This window comes from Sorex fumeus, unplaced genomic scaffold (genome assembly GCF_029834395.1).
Source record: "Sorex fumeus unplaced genomic scaffold, SorFum_2.1 ptg000091l, whole genome shotgun sequence".
Taxonomy (NCBI): Eukaryota; Metazoa; Chordata; class Mammalia; order Eulipotyphla; family Soricidae; genus Sorex; species Sorex fumeus.
Genome location: NW_026606148.1, coordinates 976,967 through 1,000,438, shown reverse-complemented (window position 1 = coordinate 1,000,438; position 23,472 = coordinate 976,967). Strand labels below are relative to the sequence as shown.

At 47.0% G+C, this 23,472-nt stretch overlaps 1 protein-coding gene across 1 annotated transcript in view; it reads right to left on the bottom strand.

Annotated features, from left to right (window-relative positions):
• The window catches only part of OPCML (opioid binding protein/cell adhesion molecule like), a 1,179,878-nt gene that overhangs the window by 1,006,634 nt on the left and 149,772 nt on the right, over positions 1–23,472 (bottom strand). The window lies entirely within an intron of this gene.

Genomic DNA, 23,472 nt, shown 5'->3' with positions numbered 1-23,472 from the left:
GTGTGGACATAGGAACTGGTGCGAATTCAACTCCAAATGGTGCCAGCACTGGCCCAGAGAAAGCTGGACCCTCTCAGAGAGAAGCTCGCAGAAACCAAGGGCTGTAAGAATGTGAAACATGACAAAAGTTGAAAACTCTTCCCCTCATAATGTCCAAGCAATGGACTCTTACGGACATAGAAAGCCCCATGTGGGTGAAGTTTGGGAGAAAACATTAAAAAATAATTTTGCAAAAGCAAGGAAGGTGCTTCTGTACTCTTGAAATCATCCAACTCTCAATTTGGGGTATGTAATTCCTTTCTTTTACATATGGGATACCCTTGGCTCTCTTCCCTCTGGAAAATCCCTTTCTCTCTTTAATGCATCACTCTCTCTTGCCCTCCTCATAATCTCTAAATAACTATAACTTTGCAATTCATCTCCTCCTAAAATCTCTTTCTATGAGGGAAAGTGAAGGACCTATAAAGAACCTGGACTGAGGTTAGGATCAATTTTCCTTTTTAGAATTTAGGATTTTTCTCTTACAAAGAAGGAAGAGCAATCTTCCTCTTTCTAGCCTGAGTTCCCTGACTCTAAGAACTCTGGTGGTGGGAATGAATTCCCATTCCATGTAGATCAAGTGAGACTCAGGTACAATTTGAGGATAGATGCATGGACTTTTAAAGATGTTTTTCAGTTCTAAAACTCTCCACACTCCTCTGAGGGTGATCGAGGTGGGTTGAGGAACAGGACAGAACACCTCTAGGCCCCACCATCTCCTCCCCACTTGACCTAAGTCACAATCCTCTCACACATACAGTAAGCTTCATCCTCCAGATAAGCTCTGTCTGGCCAAGAGGGAAGCTGAAGTTTGGCAAAAGGGATCTGGTCTAGCCCTTGTCAAGGTCGGGCCCTTGTCCCGAGAGCCCCTTGCCTGAGCTCAGATATGAGACAGACCTGAGACAGACTTTGGTCAAAAGGAGTCTTTCTGTTTCCTATCTAAGAGCATAGTTTCCATCATCTGAAAATACCCAGGCTACCAGCGGGGATGGAGAGACACTGGAAAAGCAACACTTGGCTTCCGAAATTGGTTACAAAGCAGAAATCCAGCTGTTTTCCCTTTTCTCTCTGGAAATACCCAATCAGGAAGCAGCCAGCCCCTCTCTGGCAACCCCGCTGAAGAAATGCTAAACATTGCTTCTAGGTTCTAACTCACAACTCATCTTAAACCATCACAAGAAAACTCCCATTAGAGGGGAGAGGGGAAGAGTGTGTTAATGAGCTCAAGTGTGAGGATGGCTCCGAATAGCAGAGGCAAGCATTCAGCACGGAGGCAAAGGAAATAATTACCCGCTCACCATTGTTCCAGAGCAATAAATCGAATGTAATTCCTAAAGGCCAACCCGAGCTTTTTTTCTTCCTTTCTTTTTTATAACTTCTTTTTACATTTTCGGAATTATACTTTAATTAGCATAACATTTAAATTAGCAAATGGAATCTTAATTAGCGGAAGAAATAGACTTTTGTTGGAGTGGTAACTAAAACAAATAAATCCACTTCCTCTTTTGAGAGCCTTTTGCTTATGGCGCATTTAATAGCCTAGTGTACCATAAACAATTGGAGGGAAAGATAAGTAATTAAATTAGAAGACGTACTGGCCAGCTCCCAGAGCCAAGGACGAGGTTTTTTAAGTTTCTCTTTCTCTCCCTAAAGAGCTGCCTCCCCTCTTCCTCCACCCCAGGGCCAATTCAGGCACCCCTCTCAACTTCCTTAAGTTTTCCCAGAATTTTAATTTCTTACAATTAGCAGGATTATAAATATTGAAGCAAGTCAAATACGACTTGGACTGATTGCTTCCAAATTTCTCTCATGTTTTCCCTCTGAAATGTCCTTCTGTTGATGACCGTATGAAGGTCAAAGTCAAGTGAGACCCATGATGAGCGGGAAGACCCTCGGTCTTGGGGGAATGGTGACCCCACTCCACACCATACACAGTCTCATGCAGACATGAGAGCTGGAAGAGTTCACTTGGGTGTTCCTTGTGGCAGGGCTCTGACGAGGAAACAGAGATGCACAAATACAAAGGGACTGTCTCGGGCAGACCAGCCAGACAGCATTCCCTGAGCCACCAATTCCCTCTCCTGGCTGGTCTCCTTGCAGTTGTTTTCCAAACAAAGGGTCTTCCGATGACTCGTAGCTGGGTTTCTGAAATGGCTCCCAAGAAGGGTGTTATCCCAGCTTACCTAGGAGGTTCAGCATGTTGAGGGTGACCCATCTCATCAATGAGTACTGAAGGGCTAGTAAATGCTAGAACAGAGTCTGACAGGGTAAGTGATAAAATCCAAGCACAGAGCAGTGGAAAGACCCACCTTTCTCCACAGAAGGACACGGGGGAAAGTGGGGAAGCAGTCACAGGCTGGGCACCTGGATCTAACTGCTTTCTCCTGGAAACCTGGATTGTCTCTTACAAGATCTGAGACCTTTTCCTTTTATGTCCCAAAAGGCCTCCCGTGAGGAGACATCTGCCCTGGTCTCCAGATGCATTCATTCAGGAAGTTTATCAAACTCTGAAAGTCATCAGCTCAGGTCTGTCCATCGTGGCGATTGGTTCCAGAAGCAGACATTCAGTGCTTGGTCTCTTTTCCATGCATCTCGCAGCAGAAACACAGAGCAATCCAGATGCACGGAGTCCCTGATGCACAGGCTACTATTTTAATGAAGAAAGTGGATGGGATGCCATAAAGCCCGCAGGAGGCTGGGCATTGACCGGTACTCTGAGTGAAGCTAAAGATGTCAGGTGGGGCTTGACCCATGAAGTCTCTTAAACACCTGCCTCGGGAGGTAACTTAGCCTGTCCCAAATCTTGCAAGGAAGCAGGATATTTGATGAGGATAGGGAACCTTCTCATTCCTACTTTGGACAAACTTGCAGGCTATGGAATGTAGCCTGCCCACAGGGCAGAGTCTGGCAAACTCCCCGTGGCGTACCAAATATGCCAGATACCAGTAACAATGACGGGTCTCATTCTCCTAAAGAGCCTTGAATATAATCTCAGGGCTAGGATGAAAGAGATGTTACTGGGGCCTGCTCGAGGCAATCGACGAATAACAGGATGATGAAATGAAAAAACGATGAGGGAACCTTGTTCGGGGAGATAGACCCCAAAGGAAAGGACCCTGAAACAGGAAGGAGCTGTGGTGTTGGAAGAGAGCAAGTAGGGGTGTGGGGGGTTAGCTCAGTGAGTGATGCTGGGGACTCAGGCAAGACTGTTTGGCTTGATCTTACTGAATGTATAATCACATACACTATTTCTGCCAGATAAGGTCTGTCATAAATCGTAGTATTAACGAACATGTCCACTTTATATTATGTACAAGGCTATTTTTTTTAATTTTTTTAATTTATTTATTTATTTTTTTTGTTTCTTTTTTTTTTTTACAGTTGTAGATTTACAATTTTTTGTGCTTGGGTTTCGATTATACAATGATCAGATACCCATCCCTCCACCAGTGCCCATTTTCCACCACCATGGATAATATCCCCCAACCCCCATCCCCCCATCCCCCCTGCCTCTGTGGCAGGGCAATCCCCTGAAGAACACAAGTCTTTAGGAGCTGTTAACTCCTTCGCTCTTGCCCTTAACCACTAGGCTGTGTCGAAGGTGAGAAGTTTCTAGTTATTTACGTTAGATTCCCCCTCCAGATTAGAGGAACAGGTCAATTAAGAAAACTGATATCTGTAGAGATGGAAAGGGAGAGAGAGTGCAGATAGAGAGAGAATTAGAGTGAATGAGAGAGAGAGAGTGAAGCTCTACAAAATTTGAAATTCTCTGTTCGACTCTGTTCATTTTTATGAACCCAGGAGACTGGGTCCAGGCTGAGTTCTTACAGAGCTGGGACTTCAGATATGTTTGGTTTCAGCCATTAAATATATGAAAAAAGGGTAAAGAGATAGTACAGAGGTTAGGATGCATGCCTTCATGCAGCAGACTCTATTTCTATTCCTGGTACCACATGGTCCCCTGAGCACTGCTGGGGGTGGCTCAGATAACTCCTGGTACCATCGGTGTGAATAGTACCACACCTTCTGCTCCTCGTACTGAACCCAAAAGCCAGCTGACCAAGAATCACCAGGATGGTCCCCAGAGTTCTCTGAGCATTTCTTGAAAGGTCCCCTGGAAAGGTATTAATGAAAAACTCCCTGTGTGTGTTATTAAACTGGGAAGGAGGAGGCATAGCAGTTAGTAAGCTGAGTGGTGGATGAGGGACTGTGGGAAAGAAAACCAAAGTCAAGTGTGTATACATGCATACACACAGGCATACAAAAACACAACACTAGTGCACAGACACACAAATATACAATAGACACACAAACACAGATTTACTCACATACACAAGTCACATAGATACACATATATCCCCAGATCTCCCCTCCACACACATACAAACATATTCACATAGTCACATACACAGACAGACAGACAGAACACACACACACACACACACACACACACACGTGTCCCCCGCACATAGCTCCGTGTTATCACAGATTGACCATGTGGGATGAGGCCTCATGGCCATGGAGACCAGCCAGGCCAGGGAGACTAAGTGAGAGTCATGTGGGAGAGAGGGAGAGTCCACACTTCTCTTCCTGTGTGCTGGCCACAGGACCAAGCCAATCCCTAGGAACAGAGGAAACTCAGTCACCAAGTGACTCTGAGCACATGAATGAGCCCTGGCTTCAGTGGAACGAAGGACTGGACATTTGTTCTTCAGACGTGAGACTCTACAACTTCCAGACAAGGAGAGGTGGCCACTTGTCTGAGGAACAGAGTGGCTGGAATTCAGCCCTGGATTGGAGGGAGCAAGGTCATCTGACAGTGGTTGGAGGAGGACCCAAATCATGACCCCACCCCAGTCACGCAGGAAACCTACCTAGAAGAAGTGGGGCTCAGGGACTAGACAGAGCGCACCTGCTACCTGCTGTGTGAAGCATCCAGTTTCCATGCAATTTAGAACAAAACTGGGTCCCAGTGAGGAGATGGAACAACAACAGAAAAAGCACCTTCCATCCTATCTTCTCTGTGACTGAGCCAAGGAAAGAAAAAGCGTTTCCAGCTGTAGGCCCCCCTATTCCACTCTGGCCAGGCAACTGCAGAGAGCAATAAAACTTTAATGGTTCCCAGTGGGTCGATTCGGCAAGAAGGAAAGTGCTATAAATCTCACCCGATGCTTATGTGCAGCTTAAAAACAAACGGCTCCAATCACACTTAGCAGAGCCAGCCAATTTCCCCAGCATGGGGATGGAGCAAGGCAAGATTTACCCATTGACAAGACCAGTGGGAGGAGAAGTTTGGGGCCAAGAGCAGGGGGTGACAGTCCGTGACAGAAGAAATGTGAAGGATCTTGCAAGGGGTGGTGGAATGCCTGCATTGTCCTGTACAGAGATGCAGGTGGGGGTAGCACACTTCTGGCACTTTTGGCTGCACAGTGACCTACTGGCTCTCTGCCCCCGCTCCACAGTGCCTTTGAGGTCCAGCACCTTTTGGTTGAGAAGGCGAAGTGTAGGTTGATGTGGAAACACGATCCCTTGTCAGCCATCACCTCCTCCATCCCTTTTCCTGCAGAACCTTCCCTTGTGTATCAACACTGCTCCTCCCCCATGCCAGATTCCCCTCCCCGCCTGCTGCATTCCCCACAGAGCCCCAGCCCCCAGAAACCTAGAAGCTCACTGCATCAGTGCCCAGCGATCGCCCATGAAAAGCCGCATGTGTCCTGGGATGCACTTGGTTGAAGGAAAGCATGTTAATGAAGGTGAAAAATCGGCCTGGAATGGACTCCATTGCACACAAAAATGGAGTTAGTCTACAACTCTGGAGACTATGAATCATTACAACAAATAGCAAGGATTTATTGAAGCTAACCATATGTCAGCCCTGGTGGAAATTCCTCCTAAATGCATTCCCTGGCTTCATATTCAGACAAGCGAGGGGCTCACTCTTCATCTGCCTCTAACAGATTAGGAAGCTGAGGTGCAAAGAGGTTCAGTCATTTCCTCAGTTAGCCACCAAAGGAAGAAGATTGGAGAATGGTGATTGTATAATTCGTCATCACCTTTGTTCCCAGAGAGGAGACCAAAGATCGAAGAAAAGAAGGTCTCTCTGTTAGATTGTCCAATGAACTAGGGGTTAGAACCAAGAGTGAACAGATATTTCTCTCTGATTGTAGAAAATTCAACTTCATCCATCATAAGGTATAATGTACCGCAAATTCCCAAGAGTCACATGCTAATTTTTTAGCATTATAATAATTATAATAGTGCTGACTTTTTAACATTCTAACAATTTCAATAACTCTCACAGTTGTCAAATACAAAAAAGAAACTGGGAAAGGTATGTAAAGATCCTGAACCCAGGACCAGGAGAAAGCACAGGGGTCAGGGTGTACATCACCATGCTGGCCCAGGTTCATTCCCCGGACCATAAGAACTGCCAAAACATTGCCAGACATGGCCCTGTTGGTCTCTGGCACAAATTGCTCTGAACTTCAAACCATTGGCTCACTTGACTGAGTATCACTGGGAGTGGCCCCATCTCCCCTCATGTAGGGAGGCTCCTCCTACATGAACCCAGAATTGACCAGAGGAGAGCTGGACACAGCAGGCACAGCCTGTCCTTTCTAGTGGGGCCACAGGACCTTGCGTCCTCACCCATAGCCCTTGTCAGGGCTTCAAGTTCACCCCTAAAGAGGCTACTGTGTGCAGAGAAAAGGTGGTGGGGCCGTGGGGGAGGGGGGCCGCTAAGTCTCAGGCAGAAAGAAAAAGCGGAAAAAGCAAGCAAAATCCAATGTGCACACCTGTCTCTTGGTTTCCCTGCTCTGGGCAGGAGTTCATTGCAGGTGTATGTGTCCAGGATCTGGGCTTTCCTTGCTGCTCCCTCATTCAGTATTTGCAAAGGTGACGACTTGCCAAAACTTATTTGCAACCCACATCAATTCTCACTCTGCTCTTGCCTTCCTCTGCAGACACAGGACAGTGGCCCAACCTTGGCGGTCCCAAAGTGCATGCTTGCCATGGAGAGGGGGAGGCCCACGGCACCCTGGTTTCAGCTGTTATTCCACAGATGGGGTCTTCTATGGACTTACATTTTTCCCTTTTGATTTTGTCGTGACTTCTTGTCTCAAATGAACCCCTGGCGCTAGATCAGTCACTTCACCCTGCCAAAAAACCCTGCCATGAAAGTACTTTCTCCAGCAAGGCCACTGATATACTCCCTGCTGAGTCTGTCCTCAAGATAACCCCCAGACCCTCTGTAGCATGCACTAAGCCCTCTCAACTCACCCCATTCACATCTGCCCAGTGAATCGGGCTCTCACATTCAGGCCAGCCCAGACTGTATCATGGGCTAATCCTTATGATCACATGTTCTCTAAGACCAAGTCATGTGCCAGTCAGCCTACACCTGCCTTCTTAACTCCACTTGTTGTCACCAGCAGAGCCTGGTTAGTGGATTGCACCTGTCCTCTTGGTCATTATCATAAATCCTTCCCCAGCTCTCAAGTGCTGGACATATTCTCTCTACTCCAATGCACAATTCAGTTTTGCTCAAGCTTCAGTCTGCTGAATTTACTCTTTCTCCAAATTCTGCAATGGCTCCCCTCTGCCTGCAGCATGAAGCCCCCCGTTTCAAGTGGTGAGCAGCTCCCTTCCCAACTTTCTCACTCTGCTCCCTACAAATAACACCCAGGCAAATCCAGTCCCTTCAACATACACAGCTGACTGTTCTACATCTCTGTTCATCAAGCTAGACTGTCCTGTCCAATGTTAGCTCTTCTTTAAAACCTTCTCAGGTCTTCCCACTCAAAAAGAAATATCTCGTGAACCTTGTCCCCAGTCCTACTGAGGAATTTGTAGTCTGTATATGGTACAGAAAGTAATTCTCTGATTGGTATAGGGATATATGGCATGCCTCTTTGCAAGTTTGAGAAGTTGGGCCTGATCCATTGCTTTCACCTTTAAGAGTGTCCATGTTTAAGAGTGTCCATGTCCTGAAGTGAATGGGGTGAAATAAAAGGGTCCTATGGAGAATGAGGGGGAGTTGCTATGGTCACCTTGGTGATGATTCTAGTGTAGTAACTCTGTAGCCCTAAGACACACAGACATTTGCAGTCTTGAAAGTCAGTATCGCCTCTGAACCTTAAATCCTTTTCTAAATGTACCAACGTTCTGGAGGTTTCCTTGGCCATGCAAGAGGTGTCACGCATCTTTTCAGACAGTGCTGAATGTTCCCATGTTACCTGGGAGTGAGGCTGAGTGGAGAGAGACGATGCTGGGTCCATTCCCCACTGGACCTCCCCACTTCCACATGCCAGGTTCTGTGTCTTCCCTCCTCTGTGTCTGCATTAGTTACCTATCTCCAGAGAAGGAGTCATCAGGAAAGTGTCATCTCTCTTAAATTGTATCTTCCAGTATCAATAAGATGAGGTGCTACCTGATCACTGCGTCATACAAAGACAGATCTCACATTGCTGTATGCTGCCCATCAGGCATCATGGTGGGCAGTAAGGTCCACATATGGAAAATACACAGAAGCCCTCACAATGGCTAAGAGTATGTCTCTGGGTAGCAAACAGAGCGAGTGATTTCAGGGTTCGCCTGGAGGGTGGGGCGAAGGGTTGACTAGGCGCCTGTGTGGAGCAGTGGAGCAGAGAACATTTGGGAAAGGCACTTGACCCTGCGCCTGCGCCAGCCACATCCATCATAAAGAACTTGGACTTCTGCCTCTTGCTTTCTAAAAACAGAAAGGAATCAGGCACATGCATCAGCTTGGACGGTGTTTTCCTTGGAACCAAACTTGAGCAGAAATTTACTGTGAGAGATTGTGGAATTGCAATCGATGGGATTTATAAAACAGACGATGAGTAACTCCATGGAAAAACACCAGCCATGCCACTTTTACAAGAAATCCAGAGATGTATTCAATGACCAGCTTTTGTATTGATTCTTCCTACTGGGACAGAGCATTGCATTCATTCCTGAGGTGGGGAAGGCCTTTCCTCAAGGACAGTGGGACCACTTGTCATGGTCAGTGTGAGGCAATTTTTGAGATGGTTTCTAGTGGCCATGATGGATTGGGCTGATCCAACCCCACAGACTCCCAAGGTCCCTTTCTGGCCAAGTGAAAAACACCTACAGAAGCCTGTTGGCAATGAGATGCTCTACCTGCTGTCTCGGAAACAAGGTAAGGCCGACTGAACTGTAGCATGCAGGGAAACACACACTCCCGGGAAAATTACATGGGCTGAAAGGCCTAGCTCAGCCCTTTCTCCTGACTCAGGGAGGCTGAGTCTGCAGGTATTTCCAGCCCTGTCTCTGAGGTTTAGCCTGAGAGTGGTCTCTCAGGAAGTCTGGCGCTGGCCAGACTGTCTCTGCCAGAAATCAACTCTTCTACGAAGTCCATGGGAACCATTTCATCTGGATTAGGGCAGAGGATCTGCCTGAGGACCCTTTGGACTTTACATGCCTACCAAGCAATAGAATGCAATTAGAGCTACCTCTCTGGTCTGGAGTATTTGCAGAATGAATAAAACACTATTCTTCCAGAAGAAAATAGACCATTTGCTAAATGGGACATACATATTTACTCATCTACAAGGAAGAATGAGCTGACCAATATTTTGTAAAGAAAATAATGGAAAAAGATACAAGCAGAGGGACTGGAGCTATAGTACAGTTGAGAGGGAATTTGCTTTGCATGTGGCCATCCCAGGTTCAATCCTCAACATCTCATATGGTCCCCAGAGCCCGCTGGGAGTAACTGCTGAATGCAGAGTAGGAGTAACACCCGAGAACCACCAGGTGTGGACCCCCGCCAAAAAATAGAAGCAAACAACATGCAGTGTTCTATGGCAAAGTAGTTCTAAACAATTACAATAGCTGAGTGATTTAGGGCCCCCCAGTGAAACTAACCATTCCTCACACCCTCACCTGGGCTGGAGCGATAGCACAGCGGTAGGGCGTTTGCCTTGCACGCAGCCAACATGGCCGACCCGAGTTTGATTCCTCCGCCCCTCTCGGAGAGCCCGGCAAGCTACCGAGAGTATCTCGCCCGCATGGCAGAGCCTGGCAAGCTGCCCATGACGTATTCGATATGCCAAACACAGTAACAACAAAGTCTCCAATGGAGACGTTACTAGGCCCGCTCGAGCAAATTGATGAACAACGGGAGGACAGTGACAGTGACACCGTCACCTAATATTTCTTGATCCAGAACCCCTTCACCTGCATCCAACTGTATGAAATGCCAACATCCACCTTCCCGTACCCCTGGTGTGGCCTCAACATTTCCTAGACCCAAGTTGCCCTTTGCCTTATTACCCCACTCTGAGTTGGGAATCAGGTGCTAAAAATTCTCCAAGAGTCAAGAGCTGACGTTCATGCTGCAAAATATCTTTGATCTCACAGACTAAATGTGGCCAGAGATCTTTCTTCTCGGGCAGAGAGAAAGGAGGAAGGAGGCGCATTGCCTCGGGGGACAGGAATGCACCACAAATGCAATTGTGTTGCTAGACTTTTTCTTACACGGGAAACCTTCATTTCCCATAATTCCTAACTTCTTTTACATGGCTGAAATGATTTCAGAGATGCTTGGTCATCTTTCCCCCTCAAATAAAGACATCGGGAAAAGAGGCCTGATGCAAAGAGACAAGGAGAGGAAGAACATGACTTTATTCTTGAAACTTGAGTGTGTTTTCAGTCTGCCAGCTCCATGGGTGGCCACTGGAGAACTTCGGATTGAGGAGTAAGAAAGGCCTGGTGTGGGGTCCAGTTCGGCTGACCCTTCTCAGTTAAGGAGCCTACTCAACCCCTTTGAGCTTCAGACAGCTCCCTAATTAGGTAGTGAGACAATTAGTAAAGAAAAGGACTACTGTCTTAAACAATTTGGGGCTGCCGGGCACCAGTAGCATGACCTTCCCACTGTCACTCAACTGAGTCTTGTAGCCAAGGGTCCTGCGCATCCCGTGAGTAGCTGGGGTGCACCACCAGCCATCCCCGCTCCTCCTGACAAGAGAAAAGACACAGACAGCCAGATACAAATGGCCATTAGCCCGATTTCTGCCCACCGATTCAATTTCACAAGAGAATTGTAACTCCCGAAATAACCCGCCTCTCCCGGGAGCCACCAGGGCCCCTGGATTGCCACTCCCTGAAGGAGCGTGTCATTTTGAGATCCATCTTTGCTGTAATCCAATTTCCTAAACTTAACTTGATTCTGGAAAGTCTCTATATTGTTGAGTGAACAAAATGCTTTTATGCATTTATCTACTAATGAATGCGGAGATCTGCTCCATCTTATACTTGACAGGCTAGAAAAAGCTTCCTGCAAATTTAGGATGAGAAAAATAATAGGTTTGGATAAATGTTAGAAGGCCACCCTTCATCTGTAGAACATCAAAACTTGGCATTTTGCATATTGATTTTGGCTTTGGAGCCACACCTGGTGGTACTCAGGGCTCACTCCTGGATCGAAGCTCAGGGATCACTCCTGAAGGAGTGATACTCCTATACAGGGTGCCAGGGATTAAACCGTGGGTCATCTGCTTGTGAAGCAAGCACCTTCCCCACTGTACCATCGCTTCAGCTCCAAAGCTTGGCATTTTATAGAATTCTTCTCTCCATCATGGCAAGCTGCAGCTTCTGACCTGTGACTTGGACTCCCAGCGGAGATGTGATTGCTGAGAACCGGTAGAACATCTCAGGGGGAACCAAATTGGATGCCAAGAAGTCCCCCACACCCACTTCTTTTCCTGAAAGTCATGCCCACAAGTATGACTGCGTGAGATACTACATCTTCCTCTTGACTCAGCTCTTTGAGTCAGATGTAAACAAAACCATCCCTTCATCTAACCTTTGGCCCTTCTGAGGTCATATATGGGGCAAAAGACTCAAAAAGACTCATCATTTTCTTTCTTTCTTTCTTTCTTTCTTTCTTTCTTTCTTTCTTTCTTTCTTACAGAACATCTTGGCCTGGAGCGATAGCATAATGGGTAGGGCATTTGCCTTGCACATGGCTGACCAGGATTTGATTCCTCCGCCCCTCTCATAGAGCCCAGCGAGTTATCGAGAGTTTCTTGGCTGCACGGCAAAGCCTGGCAAGCTCCCTGTGATATGCCAAAAACAGTAACAACAAATCTCACAATGGAGATGTCACTGGTGCCCGCTCAAGCAAATCAATAAACAATGGGAGGACAGTGCTACAGAACATCTTATTTTATAGCAATACTCTTGTAAGGGATTGTCCAGAAGTGATTTCATTTGATGCTCAGAGCGACCCTTTGCTGTTACTGAGAGAGTGGCCAGTGGTCGTGGACGTGCCCCCGAAGGAATGTGCTGAGCAGTGACGGTAAAGCATTACAGGGATGTTTTGCAACAATAAAACATTGTTTTAATTAAAATGAAAATAGCCTCTGGAGGCAAGGAGGACCACTGGAAATGGGGACGTGTGCTCTGAAGCTCATGATCTGCTCCTGGCTCTTGCTGCAGCTCAGCAAGTAAGTCCGGTGCCGGCCCATCTCCCAGGGCCTGGGCTTTACTGTGCTGGAAGTCAACGATACCCACGGAGGTGTGTTCCTGGCCTTATGCTCCCAAAAGTCCATGCATTTAGAGAAAAGCATGAGGGACACAGCTGCACCCGGTTGGTTTCTATGGACAAATACCTAGAATGTTGAGGAAAGGCTGTTTTGCCCATCCAGTTCCTCTGCTCAGTCAGAATCCACTCTCCACCCCAATGATCTCCCCCAGTTCACTGGAGAACTCGGGCCCATGGAGCCTGACATAGGTTAATGTTGGAAAGCTACATCCACTCGGGGCCTGGGTAGGCACCACAGATGCAGTGGGAGAATAAAATGAAATGATGGATGTGAATGTATAGAGAGTTCCAAGAAGTGAGATAAACATTGAGCACTCGATTGTTCAGACCATTAGAAAGAGGTAGAAAATAAATAATTCAAAAGGGCAGAAAATCCATATGTATTTTCTGTAAAAATAACTGAGCTTAGAACAATATTTTACAATTTGCAAAACAATCTCACACACATTATCTTATTTGATTTTTCCCCAAACCCTTTGGAACAGACCGCTTATACTGGAGTGCTTTCCTGTCCAGCCACTGATGGGTAGGAGGCCAGCCAGCCCACTCGGGCTTCCTCCGTGACAGATCGATGGTCCACACCTGTCCCGTGTTCTTTCTTAGGGGTAGGGGGACTCGGATCACAGAAGTGCTCAGGGCTTATTCCCGGCTATGTGCTCAGGGGTCTTTCTTGGCAGTTCTCTGGGGACCACAAGGGGTACCAGGGACCAAACCAGAGTCGGCCACATGCAAGGCAAACAAGCGCCGGACCCACTGTGCCTTCTCTCCAAAACATCTGCCCTTTACTCTTATATACTATGTTTATCTGACTGTTGTTCAATAATCTTTATGAAATCTCTATTTGGTTGTTTTGCAGAAGGGAAGGGCTTAAGGGATCAACCTGGGGCCTCATACGTATCAGGCATGAACTCTTCTCCTGAGTCATATTCCCAGCCTGCAAGTTGAGTTTTGATGAAATTTTGTTGTTTTTTGTTGTTTTGTTTTCTTGGGGGATGGAAGGCACACAGCACAGTGCTCAGAGCTTACGCCTATCTCTGTGCTCAGAGAGCACTCTTGGCAGGGCTCAGGGCACCATATGGAGTGCAGAGGCTTGAACTCGGGTCAACTGAATGCAATGTACTGTACTACCTCTCTAGCCTCAGACGGTGGTATTGGTTTTAATAGAGCCGAGGTTTGGAGAATTAGCTCTAAACAACAGGCTAAAAATAAAGAGTCCTTTGTAGCTAGAATCAGCTTATTCCTCTCAGTCTGGCTTCCACCTATCCTCTAAGCAATGGCCGACTAAAAATAGCAGTCTCTTGCAGAGGCCTTGAGAGCCTCCAACCAGGGGGAAACTTCTAAAAGCGACCTTGAGAATGGACCCAACACTCAGCAGTGAGCGCCCCACGTGGCAGCTAGCAAGTCCCCAAGCAGAAATGAACGGACTGTGCACCAGCTCTGAGACCCCTGTGTGAAATCCACATCCACATAGAAACGTCCCTGAAACATTGGTGTAGGGTCTGAGCACTGAAAAGGAAGTGTGCCAGTAGCTTCCCTCAGCAAAGAGCCTTCCCCTCTCTCCTGTGCACAGGGTTTTCTCTTCTTGGCTCCCAACTCTGCAAACTGGAGGGCTCCTTCCTCGATAGCCTTGGAACGCCAGCAGGTCCAACCCAGAGTTGTGTCCTCCTGGGCTCTCCCTGGTCTGATGAGACTGTGACCAGGTAGGTCAACACTGAGCCCAGAGGAGCTGCCTGTAGGTCATCCAGGCCCCTGATCCTCCGTGGCCCTACACTGGATGTGCCTGGCAAAGGCTGGTGGTCTCTGCCCCACATGCTCCTGAAGGAAGAAACTCAAACCTGGCTCTCTGAAGCCATACCCAGACAGGGCCACAGAGTTGCCAGCCGCAGGGAGAGCTGAATTTTCTTTCCCCTGCTTAAACAGGACTGCAGCTAGAATTACTCCTGTTGTTTGTTTAGGGGGAAGATGGCTCCTTCCAAGCAATGACCAGAGGCCCAGGGGCCATTCCTAGTGACACAGTAACACAATTCAGCTGCACAATGAAATGCTTAGACCCTTCCCGGGACCCTGGGGTCACAGGGACCATGCAGTGTTGGGATCAAACTCAGGTCCTTGCATGTGCCAGACATATCCCCCACCCCCAAGCCCCGAGCTCTCTCCCCAGTTCCTTGTCCACGTTCTTGCCTTTTGTACTGCCTCCAAGAGGAGAGATAGAGGGGTGCCTGATGTAATTCAGGTGTAAGAGGCGTGGAGTTAGATGCTCTGCTACAAAACGGAGCTCTCTCCATACTGTGGCATTAGACAAGACTCCAAGCCTCACTGAGCGTGTCTGATCATCTGCAAAATGGACCTAGGAATGCAGTCATTGAAGGATGATCAGATAAGACCTGGCCTCACTCACCACCACGCACCTCATGATCAGACCTGGCCTCGCCTGCCATCACACACCTCATCACCATTTTATGTGACAGTCCCTGTAGGGGCCACCAGAGAGCTCAGGGGTCATTCCAGGCATGCACGAGCATCGAGCTGGATCTCCGGCTCACATGCCCCACCCCCCAGCCCCCAGCACCATTAGGTGTAGGAGCCCAGTAGCACCACATCGCTGGGCCTGAGCGCTAAACCATCCAGTCCAGTTGGCTGAGAATTACAAGGATTAGTCTACGAAGCAGCCCACCTCATCATGGGTATTCTCATTTTCTGTCTGATTTTTTTCTGGATCCTAGATCGAACACAATGCTGGGCACCTGCGAAGCCATTTGACACACACTTATGAGCAAAACTCTGCTCAAGACAAACATCCTGCTCCCCACCCACCCGAGCCTTGGTCTGCATGTTCTAACTTTTCTCCCTGGGCTCACCCATCATTATTTAGGAGCCTTAAAGCTAACAGGAAGGGACACCCCAGAAGGGAGGCAAACTCCCCCTCAACAACGGCATGAACAAAATATAGATTCCCCGTAGGAGGGCACCCTCTCTGGCAGCCGCCGTCCTCTGTATTATTATATCCCGAAAGGCAATTTTATAGGTAATAGCATCATGCCAATACAAATTCCCACTGGACACATGAACTCCCTTTATTTCATTTCAAATAGGTGCTGCATACTGTGAATGAGATCCCTCAACTCAACTGCCTCTAAAACGATTCTAGAATCACCTTCCACGTTCCCAGCAGTTCTAAGGCCTGCATCAAATTTCCACTGGCCAAGAACTCCCTGGGCTGGCGTAGCTCATTATCCTGCTGGTGTTGAAGCCCACCTGGGCCCGCCACGACCTGGCAAGGTAGTTTGAGACAACAGGTCACCAGGCCATGATTCCTCTCCCAGTTCTGGAGGACAAAAGCCCAAACTTGAGAAGCTGTGTGGTGGGCTTCTGGGGAAGCTTCTGAGGGAGAATGGCTTGAAAGGGCCCCTCTCCCGGCTTCCGGGGCTCACTGGCCCTTCCTGGGTTCTCTGGCTGGTGTGCGTGCCTCTGCCTCCATCTCCCCCTGAAGGGCAGCGCTTCCTGCCTCTGTCCTTCCCGCTTCCCTCTGTCTGAAGTCCCTCAGTGCCTCTCTTGGGAGCAGGACACGAGTCACCGAGTCCTGTGTGGGCTCCTCTCAGCTCCTTCACAAGCAGGTCCCTTTCACAGGTTCTAGAGGGAGGCCCTGAATCTGGATTGCAAGACCCACCTTTGGGGTCCCTGTAACCCCAGGAGATGTACCAGTTGGAGGAGTTAATGACCTTAAGAGTTACCAGGTCTTTCCCTATGGCAAAGTACCCTGGGTCACGGTATCATCTAATGCCTTTATCAAGGGAGGCCAAGAGATGGAGTTCTGGACACAAGTCAGACAGCCAGGCCTGCTCTCCGCCTCTGCAGCCCTGGTTTCTTCTGGGCTAGAGCTCGGCTCTCTGTCTCTCCAGCTGTCTGTGATGAGGTTGATTCCCCCAAGGTGAGAAGTGATGCATAAATAGTATCGGGGAGACCAGAGAAGGTGGATTCAGCTCTGGATGGAGACTCAGACTTTCAATCATTATCTTCCAAGGTGAACCAATGTTGCCAAAGGCTATATTGGAGGCAGCACCATTTATTTTTTGCCAATACAAAATAGATGAAAAATCATCATCAAAGACACCAGCCATGCCCTGATATAACTTAGTCTAGAGCACAAGGATTAGATATGAACAAAGAGCGATACAATCTACTCAAGTGAATTGGGCACACGTTCAGGAATTGTGGGCATCCCACAAGAATGTGGCATTTGAGAGTGCCTTTGGCATGTGTGTTTCACATGCCCAGTAAAATGACCAACACACCATGCCGTTCAACGTCTTTTTGTGCCCACTGACCCATCCCCCACTGCCTGCATGGGGCACTCTGAAAAAACTTTATCAAGAGTGAGAATTTCACTGGGAATGCGAAAAAATACAAATGTGATAACGCATGCACTTTGATTTCCTTCATTTCTTGTTGTTTTGTTTGTTTGGGGTATATACTCAGCAGTAGTCAGAGCATGCTTCTACTCAGAGACCACTCCTGGCAGGATTCAGGGGACCATACGGGATGCCAGGGATCAAACCCCGGTCAGTGTGTGCAAGGCCAGTGCCATAATGCCTGTGCTATCTCTCAGGTCCAAAGCATGGACTCCATTGTCCCAAAGGATTGGTCTCTCCAGCTGGTGAGCAATCCCAGAGAGACCTCCGTGCCAAACCCAGAGACAGGAGGTCCCTTTTCCTGGATTTTTGGGGTTTCCCCAGAGTCCTCCAGGTGAAACTCTTCCTGTTGAGTGGCAGGGCTGTTTGGGGATACAGGTACTGAAGGAGACCGGAGCTCTGGTTCCTCTCCCCCACCATCACAATGCTTTCCTCTGCCCTCTTGCCAGGCGTGTAAGTGAACAGAGGCCCTTGTGTTATCTACACGCTTTTCTTTCAGTCCCATCCAGAAATGTTAAGACAAGTCAAGTCCTGCTGAGCCCATTCATGCCCTCTGCTCTAAGATCTGGGAATTGCAGTCTGGAAAAGCACCAGCGTCCCAATCACTATTCTCTCCTCTCATGGTTCCCTGTGGACTGCTGCACCCTGTTGCTGGATGAGGTCTCCCACCTTCTGTTCTTTTTTTTCCCACTTTCTGTTCTGAACCCGCATTCACACCACTGCTGAGCCCTTGCTCATTCAAACAGAGCAACCCCTACAGAGATGAGAAGGCCCAAGTTCTGACTCTGACCCTAATGTTGTTCCTTTTCTTTCCTCTTTTCTTTTTGGTTTTGTTTTGGGGGCATCAGACCCGGCAATGCTCAGGGGTTACTCCTGGCTCTGTACTCAGGAATTACACCTGGCAGTGCTTGGGGGACCATATGGGATCCCAGGGGTTGAACCTGGGTTCGCAAAGCAAACACCCTACCTGCTGTCTATTAGTCCGGCCAAAAACCTGAGCTTCTTTTCTTTTCTGTTCTTTTCTTTTCTCTTTTGCTTTATGTGTCACACTGGGTGATGCCCAGGGTTACTCCTGGCTCTACACTCAGGAATTACCCCCGAACATGTTCTGGGGACCATAGGAGATGCCAGGGGTCAAACCTGGATCAGCTCTATGCGCTGCCTGCTGTACTATCGCTCCGGCCCGCCTAATGTTGTTCTTAGCAGACCTCCAAGCCCAGTCCTGACTTGACACAGAGCTAGAGCATTTCCTACAGAAAAGAAAGCCCCACAAGAAAGCACCCAGGCCATGGAGCCCACGTCAGAAAGATGCAGCCTCCACTGCAGAGGGAAGCATTCTCGTCCCCTCTCCGCCACCACGTCTTCAGCTCAGCTCTATTACTTCTTGTCTTTGGGTCTTGCATCGCTTCTTCGTCATGTAATGAGTCCTCTGGGTAGTGGCTGTGTCTGAATGTGAGCTGTTTGCACTGGTTGGCACATTACAGTCCTCGATAAACATGTACCATTATGATTATTGTTACGATCTATCATAACAACGATCATGATTCAGAACATATTTCTCTAAATTTCAGGCAGCCAGGAGAAGCAGGGGCGCGCACACAGGCTAAGAGCTTTGCGGAAGGACCTGAATGGAGGGGGTGCCTGTTTGTCTGAGCAGCAATTCTAACCCTGCCGAGATTTGGAGGGTAATACTCTTCCATCCTCATAGGGGGCAGTGCATTAGACCATTCTCTTTCCATACAGAAGGAATGAATAGAGCTAGGTAGAGTTGGTTTTGAGGGGATTGAAGAAAGGAACATAATATTGAAACCATAGTGTGTTTTGAGACAGCAAAGACCACATCTAGAGTTGACCCAGTGGCAAAAAATCTGTCTGAGCAATGATAAGAAAAATCATTTCCTGGACACATTCACTGAAGTAGTGGGAGCCCAGCTCTCCCTGGTTGCCTATTGGATAAATGCTGTCCGGATATGCTGTGAGCTGTTCCAATGAGATGTAATAATCGAATTTGTTTTCATTTAATTTGGAGGGCCTTTAATTAAAAGCCAGGCTTGTGTGTGCAGAGAGATAAAGCTGGGCACAGGGAGACCGGGGGTAATTTGGGTGCTGAATGCAATAATTAATTGTAAATTCAGAGGTCAGGAGACTGGCACTATCTTTGTGAAATCAGCACGGTAAGCCGGCCGTTCAACTGGAATAGGCTCAGGAGTGATGGTAGCATGCACTTAAATGATTTTTTTAAACCTTAATCTCAATTAGAGAGCAGCATGGAGGTTAATTTGCAAAGTTCATTAATCAGGGAAATGAATACATCTGTGAGCAGCCAATGGAAGGCAACTTGGAAAAATTCTGGTTTTCCATGCAGGAGATCCCATGGGTCCATCTTGAAATAGAGGGAATGTTCCTTTGGTGCATCTCCTCGACCTTCACTCATCTTTGAAACTGCAAATGTCCTGTCCCTCTTTGGGTCTAAGGTTTGACTCCGCCTGACCGCTTCAAGTCTCTCTAAACTTATTTTAGAATGATGGGTCTAAAATAGAAAGTTTTAAAATCCACAGGATAAATTCTGGGATAGAAGGCTTCTATTACCAGCTAAGAAATTAACGTCTAGAATTAGTTTAGAAGACAGAGCTTGAATTAATGTCCAATAGTAATCTCAGGAATTAGGATTAGAGGGTTAACTAGTGCCATCAATCTTCTGATGGAGTTGTATTTCATGAGATAAGGCAATAAAGTAAAGACTTTATGCTCACATGTGAATTTGCTGCCTTGAAAAATGACCTTTCATTAGACGCACATTTTGTGCTTGAGGGATCTTTATTGTAAAAGAGTCTCCCAGCATGCAAAAGAGGGGGCTTCACACCTCCTGTGGGTGCAGCAATGGGTCCCACTTCATCCAACCATCATTCCCAAGCATTTGCCTCTGCTAAGCTCACCTTTGAAAAAAAATGAAAATGGGCTCTCCTCATGCCCCCATGCATTCAGGTATCTATACAGAGGTGGAATCTTCAGTCCATAATTTTCCATTTATTGTTCTGGGTTCCACTTTCTCCCCAGAGAAATCGGGTGTGACAGGTTGGAGGCTTTCTTCCAAAATGAGAAGAGGACAAGATCCACAGTTGCTAAACAAAATTTCCCAGGGTCAGTTTTATAAAGTCTGTGAGCTTTACCTTTTCCTAACATCTCTTAAGCCATGTTCTCAAGGGACTGAAGTCATTCCAAATCACCCTCAGCCAAGAACCACCAGACTATATAAACTCTGAGGTACCTTCCTGAATAAAATCATGTTATTCCATTTCTAGGTGTTATGTAGTCACTGTGTATATAGCAATTTGCTGTCCGACAATAGGATCAGGGAATCTGAGGATGGGAAATCAGCTCAATCATCTCTCTAATGGCTGAATAACCTCTAGAAAATAACCTCTGTTTGTGTCTTGGTGATTCACTCAATTTTACTGTCATGTATTCCTCAAATAACATTCCTCAAAGCCCTGGGAGAGGGAGCACAAATGGTCTCTGAGAAGAAATGTCCCCTGTCACAGAAAGGTGGTCAAACTCTGGGAAATGGAGTTGTCTTTGGTCAAACCAATGCAGCATTTGGTCAAACCACTTCAACGATGAGGAAACAGAGGCTCAGGGATATGGAATGGCTCAGGTTCAGCCAGTGGGATTCCAGAGCTTTAGCTCTTTACTTACATCATCCAAGATCTCACTTCAAAGCTATTGTGAGGGGGCTGGAGCGATAGCACAGCGGGTAGGGTGTTTGCCTTGCACGCAGCCAACATGGCCAACACAGGTTCGATTCCCAGCAACCCATATGGTCCCCTGAGCACCGCCAGGAGCAATTCCTGGGTGCATGAGCCAGGAGTAACCTCTGAGCATCACCGGGTGTGACCCAAAAAGCAAAAAAAAAAAAAAAAAAAAAAAAAAAAAAGCTATTGTGAGGCCCAGGAATGGGTACATAAAACTTATTAGAGGAGATAAATGATGTGGCTAGAGAACATTTCAGACATATCCATGGAATGAAGTGGAAGAAGTTTTTATCATCAGTGAAAGTATTTATTCCATAAATGGAAATTCAAATAATAGTTTCCCAGGAGGTATGAAGAATTTAAACCAGATCAACAAATTTTTCTTTATCATTAGTTCTAAGCACCATGATAATTACTACCATTGGGTTCCTATTTTGTCAGATACTACGTTTCACATATATATATTATCCTTAGTTTTCTGCAAACCATAAAAAATTTACTGTCCCTGGTTTATAAAACTGAGACTTGGACAATTGCCCAAGGTCCCATGGGCAGTAGAAGGTCTGAATGTCTCAGCATATTCAAACAAGTAATTTCATTTCCATAGTCAACTCCTTGTTCAAATCCTAATCCAATACTGGACAAATTCCCACTAAGCGCTGGACACCATGCAAGACACTGCAGAATACAGAATGGAATGTGAACCCAGATTCTATCCTGTAGAGCTGTTGTTTAGAGGTGAGATGAACATAAAATACAACATCATATTTCTCTGCTAGAGAAATGAGTGGTACAAAAAGTAAATTTCCTGTCTGCCAGAGAAATGCATAGGAAGATATCTTCCTATGGCATAGGGCCGGAACAGGTGAAGGAAAGATGTAGAAGGTGAGAAAGAAGGGAAGAATGTTGAAGAATGTTGAAAGAAGTTGAAGAACATCACAAGAAGATCATCACAAGAAGAAGTTGAAAGAAGTCGAAAGAATGTTGAAAGAAGTTGAAGAACATCACAGGCAAGGTCTCTGAGCACAAGAACAAGAGAGTGAGAGCTCAAGAACCCAAGTCATCGCTATGACGGGGTGTAGCCTAGAACCCAGAAAGGGCTGCAGATGTGATTGCAGCAACGACAAAACTGCTGAGAGTTACTGCCAGCTACATGCACCAGAGCCTAACACTCAGCCTGTGTATTATGGGGCCTCAGTGCTTTGTTAGATGGATAAACAAATATTGGTTTGCACCAAGATTCCCATCTTATCTCTAGTTGGCCTGGTTCAACACTTGTTCAAGATCCTCAAACAGACTTAATACCCAATATCCTTAGGGTCCTGGTAAACTTCTTTTTCGGGCTAGTGTAACTTTTGCTATGGTGTAGGTCTGTAGCTGGTGGTGGGACAGGAGAAGACGCCTTTGCACTCTGCCTGTTTCTACAAGTGTGGTGCTTGCTGTCTCTTTTTCCTCTGGGTTATAATTGCTCCCCAGAGAAGGGTTCCATCCCATACTTTGGTTTCTTGTTCTTGCTGGCTCTATTTTGGGAACTGGTTTAGAAGTTGCAAGGTTTTTGTTGCCTTTTTTTTTTTCCTTGAGTGAAAGCACACGTTAAGGAAAAAACATGTCATTCCCAACGGCTCTTTTGACGTTGCTGGGAGACAAAGCAAGCAGCAGCAGCCCTCCAAATGAGCTTTAAAGAAGAAATATATTTTAAATAAACCCTCAAAGCAGAAAGCATCACTTAGCAATATGCTTCATATTTTGATTCTCCTTCTCCTGCAGGAAGGGGCTTTGCTGGGTCATCTAGAAGAATCATATTTGACTGTTAGAAGCTGTCAGAGCGCCCACACCAGCAACCGAGCCTAAGAAAGAAGCACCAGACCCAGGGTCTCTAATAGTTACCGCAACACCTTTCATGCATTCATTAAGCATCCTTGTACGTTGGTATTCTTGGATTAAGCAAAGGACACCCAGTAAACAAATGCGACAGGGCCTTTTCTATACTTTCTGGACCTTATTCTCCTTGTTGTGCTTTTCTTTACCTATATTCTAGAAAGGCGACTGTGCTTTTGCCTCTGGGATAGGAGGAGATTTGTGTTGCGGGCCAAAGCTACTCAAGGAAGGGGGCCCAAAGATGGCACGGATGGAATGGCACCTGCTGCCAAAGACCAGGGCAGTGAGTTAAGCCCTGAGCAGCCCAGGTGTGTTGAGCGAGCTCCCAGCAGATTTGCTGTCTGCAAAGCAATGCACTGCAGCAGAGGGAGCGACCTCCATTGCAGTGGACAGCGTGTAAGGGCCTCACCGATAACCTGTCAGTCCCACTGAGATCCACAACCCATAATGTCAGCACCATGGCCAGGCACGAGTGTGACCTCTACTGCAATAACAAAGGAAAGGGGACAATAAATAAATGAAATCTGGGTGCCTTTTATGAGATACTTATCTGGGGCCACCTAGTCTCCAGGTGCTTCTCTGCCTCCTTGCAGCTGGTGGTGGAAAGTAACAGAAGGTTTATTTCTACCTTTTATGTGATCTGTCAGAAAATCCCCAAGCCTCTAACAGACAAAAGTGAGGAAGGGCACAGTGGTCTTCCTTCCAATCAGCAAATGCTTTGAATTTTCTCAAAGTAGCTACTTATTCATCAGCTACTTACTCCACAACAATTGAGATTTAGTCTAGAAACATTCAGGGTCCAGAAAGA